Below are 17,608 nucleotides of genomic sequence, written 5' to 3' on the forward strand. Positions count from 1 at the left end.
GAATAAGAAGACATATATGCAGCCAACAAGCATATGAAAAGTTTAATATCACTGATCATTAGAGAAACGCAAATCAAAACCACAATGAGATACCATCTCACACCAGTCAGAATGGCTGTTACGAAAAAATTAAAAACTAACAGATGCTGGTGAGGTTGTGGACAAAGTTAAAAAGACAAGTGACATATTAAAATATCTAAAGCAGGTATTACAAGCAAAGAACTAATATTCAGTATACCAGCAATCCCTACAATTCAATAAGAAAAAAGCAAAAAAAAAAAAAGGGAGGTGTGCGGGGTCAGGGGGAGGCAAAGGATATAAAGAGGCAATTCACAGTAGCAGAAATACCAATGCCTAACGGCAAAGGAAAATATGTCAAATCTCACTGTAAACAGCTAAATACACTTAAATACTAAAATATTGGCTAGGTGCAGTGACTCACACTTGTAATCCCAGCACTTTGTGAGGCTAAGGCGGGCGAATCACAAGGTTCAGAGTTCAAGACCAGCCTGGCCAACATGGTGAAACCCCGTCTCTACTAAAAATACAAAAAATTAGCTGGGCATGGTGGCGCAGGCCTGTAATCCCAGCTACTCAGTAGGCTGCAGCAAGAGAATCGCTTGAAACCAAGAGGTAAAAGTTGCAGTGAGCTGAGATTGTGCCATTGCACTGCAGCCTGGGTGACAGAGCAAGACTCTGTCTCGAGAAAAAAAAAATAACTAAAATATCATTGTTTTCTCATCAGATTAGCAACCATTAGGCTGGGCCAGTGACTCACACCTGTAATCCTAGCATTTTGGAAGGCCGAGGCAGGCGGATCCCTTGAGCCCAGGAGTTCGTAACCAGCTTGGGAAACATAGAGAGGCCCTGTCTCTATGAAAAAATTTTTTAAATTAGCTGGTAGTAATAGCACATACCTGTAGTCCCAGCTACTCAGGAGGTTGAGATACAAGGATTGCCTGAGCCTAAGAGTTTCAAGGTTACAGTGAGCTATGATTGCACCATAGCACTGTAGCCTGGGTGGGTGATACAGTGAGACTCTGTCTTTTAGAAAAAGAAGAAAGACTAGCAATAATTAAAAAGACTAAAAATGTCCAGCACTGGGAGTTAGGAGGACAATTAGGTCACATTAAATTTTAAAATGTACATGCTCTTTGATCCTACATTCTACTTTCAAGGTCTATCCTTGAGAAATACTTTCCATAGGTGCCTGACAAAGCACGTGCAAAAATGCTAATTATAAAACTGTTTGTGAAGGCATAAGATTGAAAATAACCCAAATGCCCTCTAGTAAAAGCATGGCTTAATAAGGTATGAACAGCCGTAGTAAGGAACATTGTGCAACAGTTAGAAAGGCCAGGTCATTCACTGAGCACTGACATGGAAAGATTTCCAAGATGTAGTAAGTGAAAAAAGTGAATTGTCTAACAATATGCACAATGTTCATATTTAAACATGTGCACTCCCCACTAAACCATACATTTCTATAGGTCATACATGTATGTGTAAATAGAAATACATCCAGAAAAATACATACTAAGATGGCCAAAAAAATAAATAACTATGTGAGGTGATGGATATGTTAATTAGCTTGATTGTGTTAATCATTTCACAATGTATATATATATTAAAACAGCACATTGGGCTGAGTGCAGTGGCTCACGTCTGTAATCCCAGCACTTTGGGAGGATGAGGTGGGCAGATCACTTGAGCCCAGGAATTCAAGACCAGCCTGAGCAACATGGAAACTCTGTCTCTACAAAAAATACAAAAATTAGGCAGGCGTGGTGGTACACACCTATATTCCCAGCTACTCGGGAGGCTGAGGTGGGAGGATCTCTCGAAACCAAGAGGTGTAGGTTGCAGTAAGCCAAGATCTCGACACTGCACTCCAGCCTGGGTCATAGAGCAAGACCTTGTCTCCAAAAAACAAAACTACATATATCACATTGTACATCTTTAATATATACAATGAGCTATCAATTTTACCTGGAATAAAATAACTGACAGTAATGGTTCTCTCTGGGGAGAGCAAAGTGGGCTTGGAGAGGGAGAGAAATCAGCTTGGAGATGCAGTAGAGGGGCTTTGCTTTGGCATTCTTCTTGCAAAGAAGAAAGTATTAATATTTTGCTTGCACAATTTTAAAAGGAAAAAGGAACTATCATAGACTAGCCAGGTACGGTGGCTCACACCTGTAAGGTTCACATTTATACATCTGCTCAAGGGAAGACCTATAAATACATTAGGTGTGCCTTCCCTTCAGGGGATACAAGTACCCTGAGTGTGCACCGGGGAGGAAGAACAGGGTGGAAAAAGGAACAACCACCTGCCCACATGTCAGGCCCCATCCAGACGCCAATAAGACTCTTTTTTTAAAAAAAAATGTTTTAATTACTTATTTATTTAGAGACAGTCTCACTGTGTTGCCCAGGCTGATCTTGAACTTCTAGGCTGGAGGGATCCTCCTACCTCAGCCTCCTAAGCCACTGGGATTACAGATGTGAGGTATCATGACTGGCCAGCCTGTTGACTTTCTGACACTCCCGTTAGCCTGGACCTTTGCTAAAAACTCCTTTGTGAATCTTCTCTTTCCTGATTTGATTCAACTGTGTTTATATGTTGGAATAAATTCAATCTCCCCTCTGCTTTTGTATTCCTCAAATTATCTTTTTTGTTTGTTTGTTTGAGATGGAGTCTCACTCTGTCACCCAGGCTGGAGTGCAGTGGTGCAATCTCGGCTCGCTGCAACCTCCACCTCTCAAGTTTAAGCGATCCTCCTGCCTCATCCTCATGAGTAGCTTGGTTTACAGGCACCCGCCACCATGCTCAGCTAATTTTTTTTTATATTTGTAGTAGAGATGGGGTTTCACCATGTTGACTAGGCTGGTCTTGAACTCCTGACCTCAAGTGATCCGCCTTGGTTTTCCAAAGTGCTGGGATTACAGGCATGAGCCACCTTGCCCAGCCTCAAATTATCATTTTTATAGATAAGACATGGAGAGTACTGAGTCAGTTACATGGTATACCAGGTTTCCTACTTCTAATAAACTCTAAGAACAGACATGTCATTCAGGTTAAGTTCCCTGGGAAACAGACTCTGAACCTGAGATTTACATGCAAGAAGTGTACTGGGAAGAGCTCTCAGAACACCACATCTGGGAGTGCAGGCAGGATTAAGCTGAAGGAGAAGTTGGGCTGTGATGCTGTCACAATAAAGACCTCAGTGGATTCTAAAAGGAGCTCTGGAGTGGAGACACTTTCTTGCAAAGAGGAAAGTGAGCTGGGCTTTGTACCTTCACATGGGGCAGTCACTGGATGTGGGCCACCTCTGAGAAGGGGTGTAACTTTGACCAAAGGAACTCACTTCAGCTGAGTGCCAGTCCTGGAAGAGGCTCAGTTGAGGGCCATAAATTGCCCATCGTGGCCGCTGAGGAGTGCGTGCCTCAACCCTGAAGGGGCATCTGTGGCGTGTACTCTGTCCAGAGGTGTCTGGAACTAACCACTGGTCTCTGAGAGTGGGGGAATGGGGAATAGGTACACATTTCAATCTCCATTTTACAGGGGAGACACTGAACATTCTCCCTGGTATGCCCTGCAAACCAGAACTGAATGCACACGCGGAGGGAGGCCTTGCATACCAGGTCGACCTGTGTCAACTCCCTCTTTAGGACTCAAGAAGCAAGGTTTAAAGAAAAAAATATATATCTAAATGATCGAGGGGAAAAATGCTTTGACCAGAAAGAGGGAGTGATGTTTTACATTTAAATGCCCTGTAAGTGATCCCTCTTCAGCTTAGATATGGAAAAAGAATTTAAGTCACAGTAAATCAAGTCTATTGCTTAAAAAGTAAAGAGATGAGAAGAACACCACATCCATGCTGCTCACACCTCAGCTGTCTAGGATGAAGCCCAGTGGCCATCCCCCATTCTTGTCCCACCACCCTGCTTGGTTTAGGCCCTTATGCATCAAGTTCACATTCTGTAGTCAGCAGCTTCCATCATCTTGAAAAAATGAGCCCAGTAAATGTCCCAAATTTACCAGCATGGAAATGTTTATTCTTATGTCATTACTATTCACAGAGAAAATATTTTTTTCCTACAAACTCTGAAAAAACCTGCATAGTTCTGTGTGATGGTTAATTCTATGCATCAATTTAACTGAGTCAAGGGGTGTCCAGATTAAACAGTATTTCTAGGTGTGTCTGCGGGAGGGTTTCTGGATGAGATTTGCATTTGAGTTGGGAGGCTCAGTAAAGTAGATTGTCCTCCGCAGGGTAGGTGGGCGTTATTCAATCTTGTTGAGAGTTAGGCTGGGCAGGGTGGTTCCTGTTGTAATCCCAGCGCTTGAGAGGCTGAGGTAGGAGGATGGCTTGAGGTGAGGAGCTCAAGACTGGGCTGAAAACATAACAAGGCCAAAAATTAGCCAAGCCTGATGGCATACTACCTGTAGTCCTAGCTACTCGGGAGGCTGAGGTGGTCAGACAGCTTGAGCCTAGGAGTGAGTTCAAGCCTGCAGTGAACTATGATCATGCCACAGCATTCCAGCCTGGGTGACAGAGCAAGATTTTGTCTCTAAAATCAAATTTTTAAAATTCTGTTGAGGGCCTCAATAGAAAAAAATCGGAAGAAGGAATAATTTGTCCTTTTTGCTTCCTGCCTGGCTGCTTAAACCAGATTGTCAGTCTTCTCATTTCCTTGGACTGGGATGTGTCACTGGCTCCCTTGGTTCTCAGCCCTTCAGACCCAGACTGGAATTCCAACACTGGCCTTTCCTGGGTCTCTAGCTTGCAGATGGCAGATTGTGGAACTTCTCAGCCTCCATGATTGTGTCAGCCAATGGCTCATAATTAATAAATACATATCCTATTGATTCTGTTTCTCTGAAGAGCCTGGGCTAATGGCCTTGTTTAGACCTTAAGCTTTTATTTGGCAGCTCTAAATCACAGAGGGGCAGCAAACGGGGAGTGAAAGGAAAGGTCTGATACCTTCAAAAATGTCAGATTGCAAAACAGAGAAATAATTTACAAGGGTATAGTATTCCAGAAATCTTTGATTTATCAAACCCTTACTGTCTGTCTGGCAGATCTAGAGCTAAGCCCCGAGGCAGGCAGATCGCTGGAGCCCAGGAGTTCGTGACCAGCTTGGGAAACATAGAGAGGCCCTGCCTCTACAAAAAAATTTTTAAAAATTAGCTGGTAGTAATAACACGTACCTGTAGCCCCAGTTACTCAGGAGATTGAGATAGGAGGATTGCCTGAGCCTAAGAGTTTCAAGGTTACGGTGAGCTATGATTGCACCACAACATTGTAGCCTGGGTGGGTAACAGAGTGAGAACTGCCTGAGCCCAGGAGGTGGAGGTTGCAAGTGAGTCGAGATCAAGCCACTGTACTTCAGCCTAGGTGACAGAGCGAGACTCTCATCTCAAAAAACACACAAAAAGCACACCAAAAAAAACCGCAAACAAATGTATAATCAATATAAAAGTTACCAGTGATATTTAAAAACTATTATTTTTGTGCCATCTTTGTAATCTTATGTGCATTAAAAATATTTTTGTTAATAGAAATGGGGTCTCACTATGTTGCCCAGGCTGATCTTGAACTCCAGGCCTCAAGTGAACCTTCCGCCTTGGCCTCCCAGATGGGATTACAGGTGTGAGCCGCCGAGCCCGGTGCTATGTGCATTTTAAACTCACAGCAGAGCTCACTTCGGGCCTCACATTTCAAGTGCTCAGTAGCCACATGTGACAAGTGGCTACTGTATCGGACAGCAGAGATGTAGACCCCCTAGTGAAAGCCCCAGTCAGAACTGTTTTCTCCTCAGGCCTGGGCAAACCCTGAGCAAATAACTCCTGGCGTTACCTCTGAGGTTTTGGGGCTCTGGAGAATTAGATTGTAATCCTAAAACTCTGTGTAAGCTCCCACCTCCCGCTCCACCCACCCTTTCTTCTTCCTCATTTAAACTTGAAGAATAACATTCTGTTTGCATATTTGCTTTCTGAGAACAGCTGTTATGTCCCCTTCTATGCCAGGAAGCAAACTCCACTTCATTGACTGCATGCAGGAAGTTGGTGCTGCCCTGAACTGAGGTGTGTGTCTGCTGGGTAGGCATCAGCCTCTGAGAGATGGAGTGAGTCTGGGGGCCGCCCCTGGACTTTGGACCTGGGGGAGTCCTATTGCTGAGTGGCCTTGGACCCCACACAGACCTCCTCCAAGTCTGGGATCTGCTCTCCCATTTATTCAGCTTCAGTCAAGAAGAGGTCAGGAGGAGTGGGGGCAAGAGGGGAATGCTGATGGCAGTGGGATAGGAGTTCACAAGATACAGGTCATAAAGATCCCGCAGATAAAACAGGATGCAGTAAAGAAGCCAGTCAAAACCTATCAAAACCCACATGGCCACAAAGCGATCTCTGCTTGTCCTCACTGCTCATTATACACTAATTATAATAAATTAGCATAGTAAAGGAAACTCCCACTGGCTACATGACAGTTTACAAAAGCCATGGCAACCGTCCGGAAGTCACCCTATATGGTCTGAAAGGGAGAGGAACCCTCAGTCCTGGAAATTCCCCAACCCTTTCCCAGAAAGCTCATAAATAATCCACTCTTTGTTTAGCAAGTGATCAAGAAATCACCATCAAAATAGCCAACCGGCAGCCTTTGGGGTCGCTCTGCCTATGGACTAGCCACCCTTTCAACCCTTTCATTCCTTTACTTAATAAACTTGCTTTCATTTTACTCTCCTGGCTCGTTCTTCCTGTTTGGAGCCAAGAATCCATGTGACCTCCTGGGCTGAATCTCAATTTTGGGGTTCACTCTGTGACATCGTAGCAAGCAGTGGCTTCACCAGCCCTGATGTTGCTGGGTCCCCGTCGGGGTTATCTGGCAAGGGCTATGTTAAGGACAGTGAGAGCTATTTATGATTCTGTCACTAACCAGCTCAGAGTCCCTAACCAAGTTTCCCTTCTTCTCAGGGCCTCAGTTTCTCCCTCCATAGAATGGAGGAATTGGAATAGACAAGCTCAAGGGAACCTTGCAGACTTGTGAGGAACAGTAGTTCTAATGGAATTAAACTAAGCACATACCGGTGCGGGCAGGATCCTGCATAAGGAGAAGGTTACAGGAAATACACACGTCCTCCCCTGTTAATGGGAAGGGATTTACAGCTCTCTGACATTTTTACAACAAGTATTTATTACTTTTTCAAGTAAAAAAAGGAAGGGAGAGGGAACAAATAAGCTGAAAAATAGAAAGTACATAAACAAAAGACAACACCCCATTCTCCATGATGTGCTTATTTCACATTGCATGCCTGTATCAAAACATCTCATGAACCCCACATATAAATATACTTACTGTGTACCCACAACTTTTTTTTTTTCTGTTTTTTTATTTTTACTTTTTTTGAGACAGAGTCTCACTCTGTTGCCCAGGCTGGAGTGCAGTGGCGTGATCTCGGCTCACTGCAACCTCTGCCTCCTGAGTTCAAGCAATTCTCCTGCCTCAGCCTCTGGAGTAGCTGGGATTACAGGCACCCGTCACCACACCTGGCTACTCTTCGTATTTTTAGTAGAGACGGGGTTTCACCATGTTGGTCAGGCTGGTCTCGAACTCCTGGCTTCCAATGATTCACCCTCCTTGGCCTCCCAAAGTGCTGGATTTACAGGTATGAGCCACCACACCCAGCCACATATTAAAACAACAACAACAAAAAAAAAAAAAAAAAAAAAAAAAAAACAGAGGAGAGGGAGAACTAACTCCTAAAATGATTGGTATATTTATTTTTAATTTTCAATTTTTTGTTGAGACAGCGTCTCGCTCTGTGACCTGGGCTAGAGTGTAGTGGCGTGAGCTCAGCTCACTGCAGCCTCCACCTCCCAGGCTCAGGTGATTCTCCCTCCTCAGCCTCTCAAGTAGCTGGGATTGCAGGTACACACACCACAATGCCTGGCTAATTTTTGTATTTTTTTGTGGAGACAGGGACATGCCATGTTTCCCAAGCTGGTCTCAAACTCCTGAGCTCAAGCAATCTGCCTGCCTTGGCTTCCCAAAGTGCTAGGATTATAGGCATGAGACATCATTCCTGCCTTTCTTTATTTAAAAGTTTATTTGCTTGTTTGTTTTTGAGACAGAGACTCACTCTTGCCCAGGCTGGAGTGCAGTGGCATGATCTTAGCTCACTACAACCTCCACCTCCCGGGTTCAGGCGATTCTCCTGCCTCAGCCTCCCAAGTAGCTGGGATTACAGGTGCATACCACCGTTCCCAGGCAATCTTTGTATTTTTAGTAGAAACACGGGTTCACCATATTGGCTAGGCTGGTCTCGAACTCCTGGTCATAAGTGATCCACCTGCTTCAGCCTCCCAAAGTGCTGGGATTACAGGCGTGAGCCATGCCCAGCCTTGATTATATGTTTAAAAGATAACATTTTCAATATACGTTGCTAAAACATTAAATTATTCTGCTTCTTTTTTTTTTACACTTTATAATTGGCACACAATAAGCTGCACAATTTGGTAAGTTCTGACATGTGTATATACCATGAAGCCATCATCACAGTTAAGATAATGAACATCTCTGTCAACCCCAGAAAGTTTTCTCATGCCCTGCTGTAGTCCTTCCTGCCAATCCCCCATCCCTAATTATGGATCTGCATACGGAGTTTGCATTTGCCAGAATTTGATGTGAATAAAATTATACAGTAATGTCTATTTTTTACTGCTTTAACTCAGTTTCATTATTGTAAGGTTCATCCATGTTGTTGTATGTATCAGTAGTTCATTCCTTTTTTATTGCTGAGTAGTGTTATCTTATATTAATGTATCATAGTTTGTTTATCCACTTGTTAGAGCAGTTTGCTAGGCAGCTATGAGCAGGGCAGGAGACAGCTCCACTTCCAGGCACATCAGGTGACCATCAGGTGGTTGTTAAACTGTCTCTCTAAAATAATAATTGGTCACAACCAGTGCCAGGGCTTAAAGGCAGTCTTCCAATAGATAGAAAACACTTGAAGCTGGCGATCAGCCACTTCCTGATAAGATCTCAGGAGTTGTGTGAGTGGGTTCAGCTCAAATACGCACATGAAAAGACAACATGGCAAAGTTTCACCTTCCTCTAGGAACACTCAACTGGTAAGGGAAGAATACCTCAACTGAGCATGTGCAAAACTTCAATAAACACCTGTGCGCACGGCCCCTTCCAGGCGCTGGCAGGCAACTGTGCATGCAGACAGCTTACCTCAGGGGACGAATTAGGGGAGAAGAGATGCAAATCCCGGAAGCATACCAATGTATAAAACCCCAAGTCAAAGGCTAAGCAGCACATTTGGATCACTCAAGTCACCTGCGTGGCCGTCTTCCGAGTGTATTTTACTTCCTTTTGTTCCTGCTCTAAAACTTTTTAATAAATTTTCACTCCTGCTCTAAAACTTGCCTTGGTCTCTCCCCCTACCTTATACCCCTCGGATGAATTCTTTCCTCCGAGGAGGCCAGAATCAAGCTGGCGCAGACCCATATGGATTCACTGCTGCCGACACAGTCACCTCTTGCTGGGCACTGAATTGTTTCCAGTTTGGGGCTACTGCAAATAAAGTAGCTACGAACATTTGATTACCTGTTTCTTTTAACGTTTTTTTAAAGATGAGGCTACTAGAAAATTTAAAATGCGATTCACATTATTTCTATTGAAGAGTGCACATCTAGATTCTCTTCTAGCCTGTCCACTTTTCTGAGTCAGGCCGACTGCCAACTTAATTGAATTTAATTCAACAAATCAATACCCTGGGCCAGGTACAGAGTGGGGAGCTGTCGTTACAAAGGTCAGCGGCCTGGGGAGACCCATTTCAGCCCTCCAGACTGGTCTTTTACCAGGTACAGCCTCAAGGAAGTGGCAGTCCTACGGAGGAGAGAGATGCATAAACTCATAAACCATCGCCTAGAATTCAACAGGAGAAGCCAGGGAGAGATGCATAAAGAAAAGGCTCTGGCCAGGCAGAGGAGGAAGCACTTACTTCTGTCCGGGGAGCTGGGGAAGGTTTCCCCAGGAGATGATCTTTGAACTACATCTTAGAGGATGGGGATTCACCAAGCAGAGGAGAGGGAGCGTTTCTAAATGCAGAAAAAGGAACTGAAATGCGCCAGGGCAAGGCAGCTTCCAGGAACTAGAGACTAATAGCGAAGAGGAGGGCATGAGAAGACGAGGGCATGAGAAGAGGAGGGCATGAGAAGAGGAGGGCATGAGAAGAGGAGGGCAGGGGAAGGGGTGGCTGGAGAGGCGGCCAGAGGGGGCCGGCCATGCCGTGCTGAGGGTGACCTCTATGCAGTGATGCTACAGAGCCAGGAAAGAACCAGACCAGAAACATACTTTAGGAGAACACAGGAGTAAGGAGTACCTGGACCACATCAGTGGGAATAGACAGCAGGGACTCAGTTCTGGAGAGTTCGGAAGCAAACTGGGCAGGAAATGGTGACAGGCTAGAAGGAAGACCTGTGAAGGCTGGATTCTGAAATGGCTGGCTGCTGCTCCTAGGCAGATGCCTGCCTCTCTTGCCTGGACTCTGACTACAGTGTCCTCACAGGTGCCCCCTCCCCCTGTCCAGACCACCCACCCCACTGCTGGCATAGAGAGATTTACACTCCCTAAGTGTCTTCTACCAGCTCAGTTTCCCCGGCTCTCTCTCCACCCCCAACCTCTCAGCTGTAGACTGAACTCTCACTTCCCTTAACATGGGCACAAAGCCGTGGGCAAGCGGAACCTGCCGCAGGCCTGTGCAGTGTGGTCCCACCAGCCTGGCGCCCTCCAGCGGCTCTCCCCATTCCCCCTACTGACCTCCGCCCACCCCCGCCACCCCCCAACACACATGGTGCAATAGTGCATGTCCCTCCATCGTCACTTCCTCTCAGCCCATGTGCTTGGTGACACAGCGTGACTTAGACTGAAAAGCCTCCTCCTAGTCTAGGCATGCTTTGGAGGCTCTTTCTCCAGAAGCTCTCTCTGAGGCCTTTGGACCCAAGAGCTCCTCTGTGACTGGTGCACACTGTACACTGCCTTTTTTTTTTTTTTTTTTTTTTTGAGACAGAGTCTTGCTGTGTCACCCAGGCTGGAGTGCAATGACGCAGTCTCAGCTCATTGCAACCTCTGCCTCCCGGGTTCAAGCAATTGTCCTGCCTCCTGAGTAGCTGAGATTATAGGCACATGCCACCACAACCAGCTAATTTTTGTATTTTTACTAGAGATGGGGTTTCACCATGTTGGCCAGGCTGGTCTCGAACTCCTGACCTTGTGATCCACCCTCCTCGGCCTCCCAAAGTGTTGGGATTACAGGCATGAGCCACCATGCCCGGCCTGTACACTGCCTTTTATAACCTTCGTCCCCACCAAACCGTGACCCCTTGAGAGCAGCATCTGAGTCTTTTCACTTCTGGAACACTGGAGATCGAGATTTGAAAGTAATCTGAAGTTGGCAGGAATTGCCTTACCAAACCTGAGGTGCGGATGAGGGAGGGGCCCCAAGGACAAAGCCTCATGCCTGCACCAGGATTTCTGATTCAGTACAATGTGAGAAGAGGGTCTTTCCAGATAAAATCACTGCTCTCTATCCTGAAAGTCCTGGGGAAGGCACACTGCGTCAAGGAGGAAAACAGCTATATGGGGACAAGAAAAAATTAGCAAGAGGTCTGGCCCTTCGATGCTATGTCCCCCTCCCTTCCCTTCCATCCTCCTGCTTTAATTCCCGGCCTTGCTCTCTGAGACCTTGGCTCTACAAACTGAAGAGCTGAGTCTCAGATGAGCCAGCAATGTGAGGAGAGAAACCTCCTTCTACGGTTCTGCAGAGTCTTTCTTTCTCTCCATGGATGTATAAACAATCCATGATAAAAGTGAAGGGAGGGGAGAGCCACATTAATTTCCTTGAGGCAAATGATAAGCTGGCAGAATTGGCTCCACGGAAGGAGATAAAAGCTCCAAACACGGCTGAATGGCTCTCGGGATCCGAGCCTGGTACGGATGCAAATTAAAATAAAAACTATATAAACAGCAGCACAATCGCGCCATTCAGGACTCCTTCATTAGCAGCCAGCTCTCCAGTGCCACTACCCACAAAGACAACTTCCCTTTCTTCTTCCTTCTAACTGATTTCCAAGCTGGTCAACAAAAGGATGCTAAGGACAAAAGCAGTTCTAATTGATGAGGCTTTGGGGAGAGGGTTGTTGGGGAGATTCATTTTATGTGCGCAAATCAAAAAGCAAATGCGATGTGTCAGACCAGCTGAGGACAGGCCTCCTGCTGAGGTGCCAAGTCTCTCCTCTCAAAGCTCAGGCCCGCTCAGGCTAACAACCCAACGGTCATATCCACCCATTCAGGCCTTCTGGTGCCTGATACAGCCAGCTTCCCAAAATGCTGCCTTGTGTAGGGGACCCCGTTCGACAGCCAGGCCCATGATGCAATGACACACTGCAATAAAGTACAATACAGAGGACCTACCTCTAATCTTCATGGCAGAGGACAAAGTTCGTTCATTGTATTATCAGGAACATCATTATATTGGGCGGTCATTTGGTTAAGGAGACACGGTTTTCCCAGATTCACCTGTTGTTGAACACAAACTACAGGTTGCCCTCATTTTCTGACCATTTGGTCGGGATCCCCAGTCACCCACACCTGCCTCTCCAGGAACCTCTTCAAATGACAGAGCTTTCCCCCAGGTCTTTCATCCACATAACCTGCTCTCCAGCCACAAAGATTTGGCTGTTCCAGGCTCCTTCACACTCACTCCCAACCCTCACTCCTCCCCAAGCCTGAAATTCTCTCCGGGCTGAGCGTGGTGGCTCACACCTGTAATCCCAGCATTTTGGGAGGCTGAGATGGGCAGGTCACCAGGTCAGGAGTTTGAGATCAGCCTGGCCAACATGGTGAAACCCCGTCTCTACTAAAGACACAAAAACTTAGCCGGGCATGGTGGCACATGCCTGTAATCTCAGCTACTCGGGAGGTTGAGGCAGAATTGCTTGAACCCAGGAGGTAGAGGATGCAGTGGGCCGAGATTGCACCATTGCACTCCAACCTGGGTGACAGGGTGAGACTCTATCTCAGAAAAAAAAAGTCTCCTATTTTCCCGCTTTCCATCTATACTCCCTAAGCCTCGTGAGCCTCGGTCCTATCCCTTTAAAACAGGATAATAATCCCTGCTCTACTCCTCTCATGGGCTCCTGAGAAACTCAAATGAAATAAGAGACATGAAAGCAGCCATATATGGCATAAATATATTGACAGAAATGTCTTAGTTGAGGCAATAGCATTGCACCATTTAGTGACTGCCAAAAATCTCTATTGTAAAATGGGATAATTTTTTTCAGTCAAGAGAACAAATTAAGATCCTTACATACCAACCACCAACATGAACTTCCAGTATTTAAAGCTTATGGAAACCCAAGAGAGCCATGCCCACCTTGGCCCTGCGGGCCTGTCCTGGAGGATCTCACCTGCGCATGCCCGCTGGTCGCCTTCCACTTCACCCAGGTTACAGCTTTCAGCTGTGCTGGTCTGACATCAGGCAAAAGGGCTGGTGCCTGGGAGAGGAAAAAACCAAAGAGAACAGTGAGGGTGGGAGGATTTCTTTTCTCTGATTGTGAATGTTGCATTGCTTTGCTCCCATAGAGAGAATTCTATCATTTAAGAAAAGGATTGTGTTTGCAATCTAACTGGTGGCGGCTGCTGTGGACAGGGACGCTACTTTTCCTGCTCATATGCTAAACAGAAAGGAGCAGTGGGAAGAGGAGAGTCCTGTGACCCTGCTCAAAGGATTGCCCTTTCCACCTCTCCCCACCCCGCTGAGTGGTCCCTGAGCTGCATGGCTGGGCTCTCATTTTTCTCAGGTGATAAGGATACGAGAGGTGTTATCTGCCATGAACAGCCACGGGCTTTAGGGCCTATGGTTAACAACACATAACCCAGCACTCCTCCCAAACACCTACAAGCCCTGTTGGCATCAGCTCACCCAATGCTGTTGAAAAGACAATGTGGGTAGATAACACTCAAGTCTTCAAGGTCTTTCCCAAATGATACTCACCTAGTTTCCCAGCGTTGCCATAACAAATTAACAAACGAGGTGGCTTAAAACCACAGAAACCTATTCTCTCATTTGGTGGAGGCCGGAAGTTTAAAGTTTAAAGTGAAGGTGTTGTCAGGGTTGGCTCCTTCTGCAGGCTCTGAGGGAGGACCCGTTCCATGTCTCTCTCTTTTTTTTTTTTTTTTGAGATGTAGTCTCACACTGTCACCCAGGCTAGAGTGCAATGGCGTGATGACTTGGCTCACTGTAACCTCCACCTCCTGGGTTCACACGATTCTCCTGCCTCATCCTCCCGAGAAGCTGGGATTACAGGTGCACACCACCACATCCGGCTAATTTTTTGTATTTTTAGTAGAGACAGGATTTCACTGTGTTGACCAGACTGGTCTGAAACTCCTGACCTCGTGATCTGCCTGCCTCAGCCTCCCAAACCGTGCCTCTCTCTTAGCTTCCGGTGGCTGCTGGCCGTCTTTGGTTTTCCTTGGCTTATAATGCTTGGCAATTCCTGTCTCCATCTTCACAGAACCTTTTCCTCTGTGTCTGTGTGTCCTCTCCTCTTCTTCAGGTGTCCTTGGATTTATGGTGCCCCCTGAAATCCAGGATGATTTGACTTCAAGATCCTTATATTACATTTGCAAAGATCTTTCTTTCCAAAGAAGTTACTGTCATAGGTTCCAGGGGTTAGGACTTAGCCGTACTTTTGTGGGGGAATGTGTTCAACCCACTACATCACTCAAGCAAAGGAGAAGGGAGAAGACCAGGAAACCACACTGAACCCCTACTGAAACCTGTAAGAATTAATGGGACAAGGTGGGGACTGGAGTTATTCAGCCAAATTATGGTGTGAAGGGCAATAGGGGTGCTGAAGGAGACTTCAACATGGCTGGAGTAGGGAAAAGGGGGCATTAGCTCGGGATCTGAGACCCACAGAGGACACCAGGTGGCTGGAATGACAAAGTCACGTTGTATGAGCCCCATCATCAATATACCCGTTCCCACTCACCTTCTCTTCCTCTCACTTACTCCTGTTGAGTGACCTATGGATAACCCAGAGAATTTTACCCTCCTGGGGGTATGAACAAGGCAGCATCCTGGCTGAGCCCCAGGAAACTCTCCCAGTAGCCTTTCTGCCCAGGACTTCACTGGCCTGCTTTGTGGTCAGCTGACTCTGTCCACTGAGATTGCTCAAGTGATTGCACTTCCATAACTGGTGTATTGATACAGGATTTGGCACTTTACTTTCTTCTGCTGCTGTTAATGTGTATTGAAGAAGGAAGAGGAAAAGTCCTCACTTAGTTAACAAAAGATCAGAAAAAGGCACATCAGGCTGGGCCGCGTGGCTCATAACTATAATCCCAGAACTTTGGGAGGCCACAGTCAGAGGATTGAGACCAGGAGTTCAAGACCAGCCTGGCCAACAGAGTGAGAACCCATCTCTACAAAAAAAAATTAGCCTGTCATGGTGATGCACACCTGAAGTTCAAACTACTCTGGAGGTTGAAGTGGGAGGATCACTTGAGGCCAGGAGGTCGAGGCTGCAGTAAGCCAAGATCATGCCACTGCGCTCCAGCTTGAGGACAGAGTGAGACCCTGTCTCAAAAACAAAAACAAAATTTTTAAAGAAGAAGGCACACTAGGTACAAAAATTCTAAAAGTTATATTCTCCACGAAAGAGGTTAAAAAAAAGTATTGAATGAATGACTATTGTCAAGTTTCAAAGGAAATGTTCCTGGAGTTCTTAATGTTATCTCCCTCCAAGAGGTTGTTGCCAATTGTGTAAATCAGCAGAGCAGCTGTTTATTTCCAGCTCATAGTCCTAGTTACCAAGAAAACTTCTGAGGTCAGAGGTGGTAGGCCTTTGCTCAAGGCCAACCCTATAATATATGTCTTGTTTTTCAGGCTTAGAGTCCATTAACAGTTGAAAGTCAAACTTTTCCCTCACCGTGCTAGAAAGAAGTCTGGTGAATGTAATCTGAGAAAGTTTTATGGATGACTTGAGGGACTGAACTTTTGCATTTATCATGTAGCAGGAACTTATTGTTGAATGTGTACCTTGAGTCGATCCCTCTGTTAGATGCTATGTATATAGCCATGGACAGCAACTCAAACATGGCCCTACCTTCAGGGCGCTTTCTTGAGGAATGGAGGGAAGAAGGAAGGGAGACATTAAACTGATGATCACATAAATAATTACAGTTGATCTAAATGCTGCAAAGGATGGGGTATCATGGGGGCATATAACTGCACACCTAACAGATGATTAAACGGAAACACAGGACGTAGGTACTTTGTCCCCAGTAATAAAGTCTCTGGGGGGTCTCCCCTGAAGGATTTGCAGACATTCTCTCTCCCCTCTCTCTCAAAAATGGTAGATAGAGCTTTCTGCCCCTCCACGAGCCAAAAATACTTGAAGCAAATCTTCAGATTGTCATGGTGGTGCACACCTGAAGTTCAAACTACTCTGGAGGTTGAGGTGGGAGAATCACTTGAGCCCAGGATTTGGGGCTGTGCCTAGCTGACATAGGATCCCCTGAGGGGATCCTAGAGCCCCCTGCAGTGAGAGAAAGATGCTCTCGGAAAGAGTAATGCAGCAGAAGCAGGTTTCTAGGGCTGGGATTAGAAAATAAGGCTCTAACCACCTCACACCTATTAGGATGGCTACTATGAAAAAAATAAAAGATAGCAAGTATTGGTGGGATGTGGGGAAATTGGAACCCTTCCTTGTACACTGTTGGTGGGAATGTAAAATGGTGCAGCTATGATGGAAAACAGTATGGAGGTTCCTCAAAAACTTAAAAATAGAACTACCAGATGACTCAGCAATCCTACTTCTGGGTATTTAAATAAAAGAATTGAAATCAAGATATGGTAGAGATATTCACACTCCCACATTCATTGCAGAATCATCATTATATTATTGTAGTCAAAAATGTGGAAACAACGTAAATGCCCATCAACAGATGAGTCAATAAATGTAAAAAGAGGATGGGTGCAGTAGCTCATGCCTGTAATCCCAGCATTTTGGGAGGTTGACGTGGGTGGATCACCTGAGGTCAGGAGTTCGAGACCAGCCTGACCAACATGGTGAAACCTCATCTCTACTAAAAATACAAAAACTAGCCAGATATGGTGGTGGACACCTGTAATCCCAGCTACTTGGGAGGCTGAGGCAGAAGAATCGCTTGAACCTGGGAGGCAAAGGTTACAGTGAGCCAAGATAGCATTGCCGCACTGCCTGGGTGATAGAACAAGACTCTGTCAAAAAAAAAAAGTGGTAAGAATATAAATGGAATACTATTCAGCCTTGAAAAAGAAAATCCTGCCATACATGACAACATGGATGAACTTTGAGGACATTATGCTAGGTAAAACAAACGAGTCTCAGAAAGACAAATACTACATGATTCCACTTACATGATGTATCTAAAATAGTCAAACTCATATAGAATGGTGGCTGGCAGGGGCCACAAGGGGTTCAGGGAATGGTAGCTGTTATTCAGTGGGTATAAACTTTCAGTTATACAAGATGAGCAAGTTCTAGAGA

At 45.7% G+C, this 17,608-nt stretch overlaps 1 long non-coding RNA gene across 1 annotated transcript in view; it reads right to left on the reverse strand.

Moving 5' to 3' along the window:
- LOC105734385 (uncharacterized) overlaps positions 1–15,725 on the reverse strand; it is a 40,458-nt gene extending 24,733 nt beyond the window's left edge. Inside the window, exons 1-3 of the long non-coding RNA XR_001111498.3 lie at positions 14,065–15,725; positions 13,478–13,564; positions 12,480–12,584 (exon numbers count right to left, since the gene is read on the reverse strand). This is a non-coding gene — a long non-coding RNA (uncharacterized LOC105734385). The remainder of the gene's footprint in view (positions 1–12,479; positions 12,585–13,477; positions 13,565–14,064) is intronic.
- Between the last annotated feature and the right edge of the window lie 1,883 nt (positions 15,726–17,608).

This window comes from Aotus nancymaae, unplaced genomic scaffold (genome assembly GCF_030222135.1).
Source record: "Aotus nancymaae isolate 86718 unplaced genomic scaffold, 86718_ANA_hifiasm-v0.15.2.pri h1tg000057l, whole genome shotgun sequence".
Lineage (NCBI taxonomy): Eukaryota > Metazoa > Chordata > Mammalia > Primates > Aotidae > Aotus > Aotus nancymaae.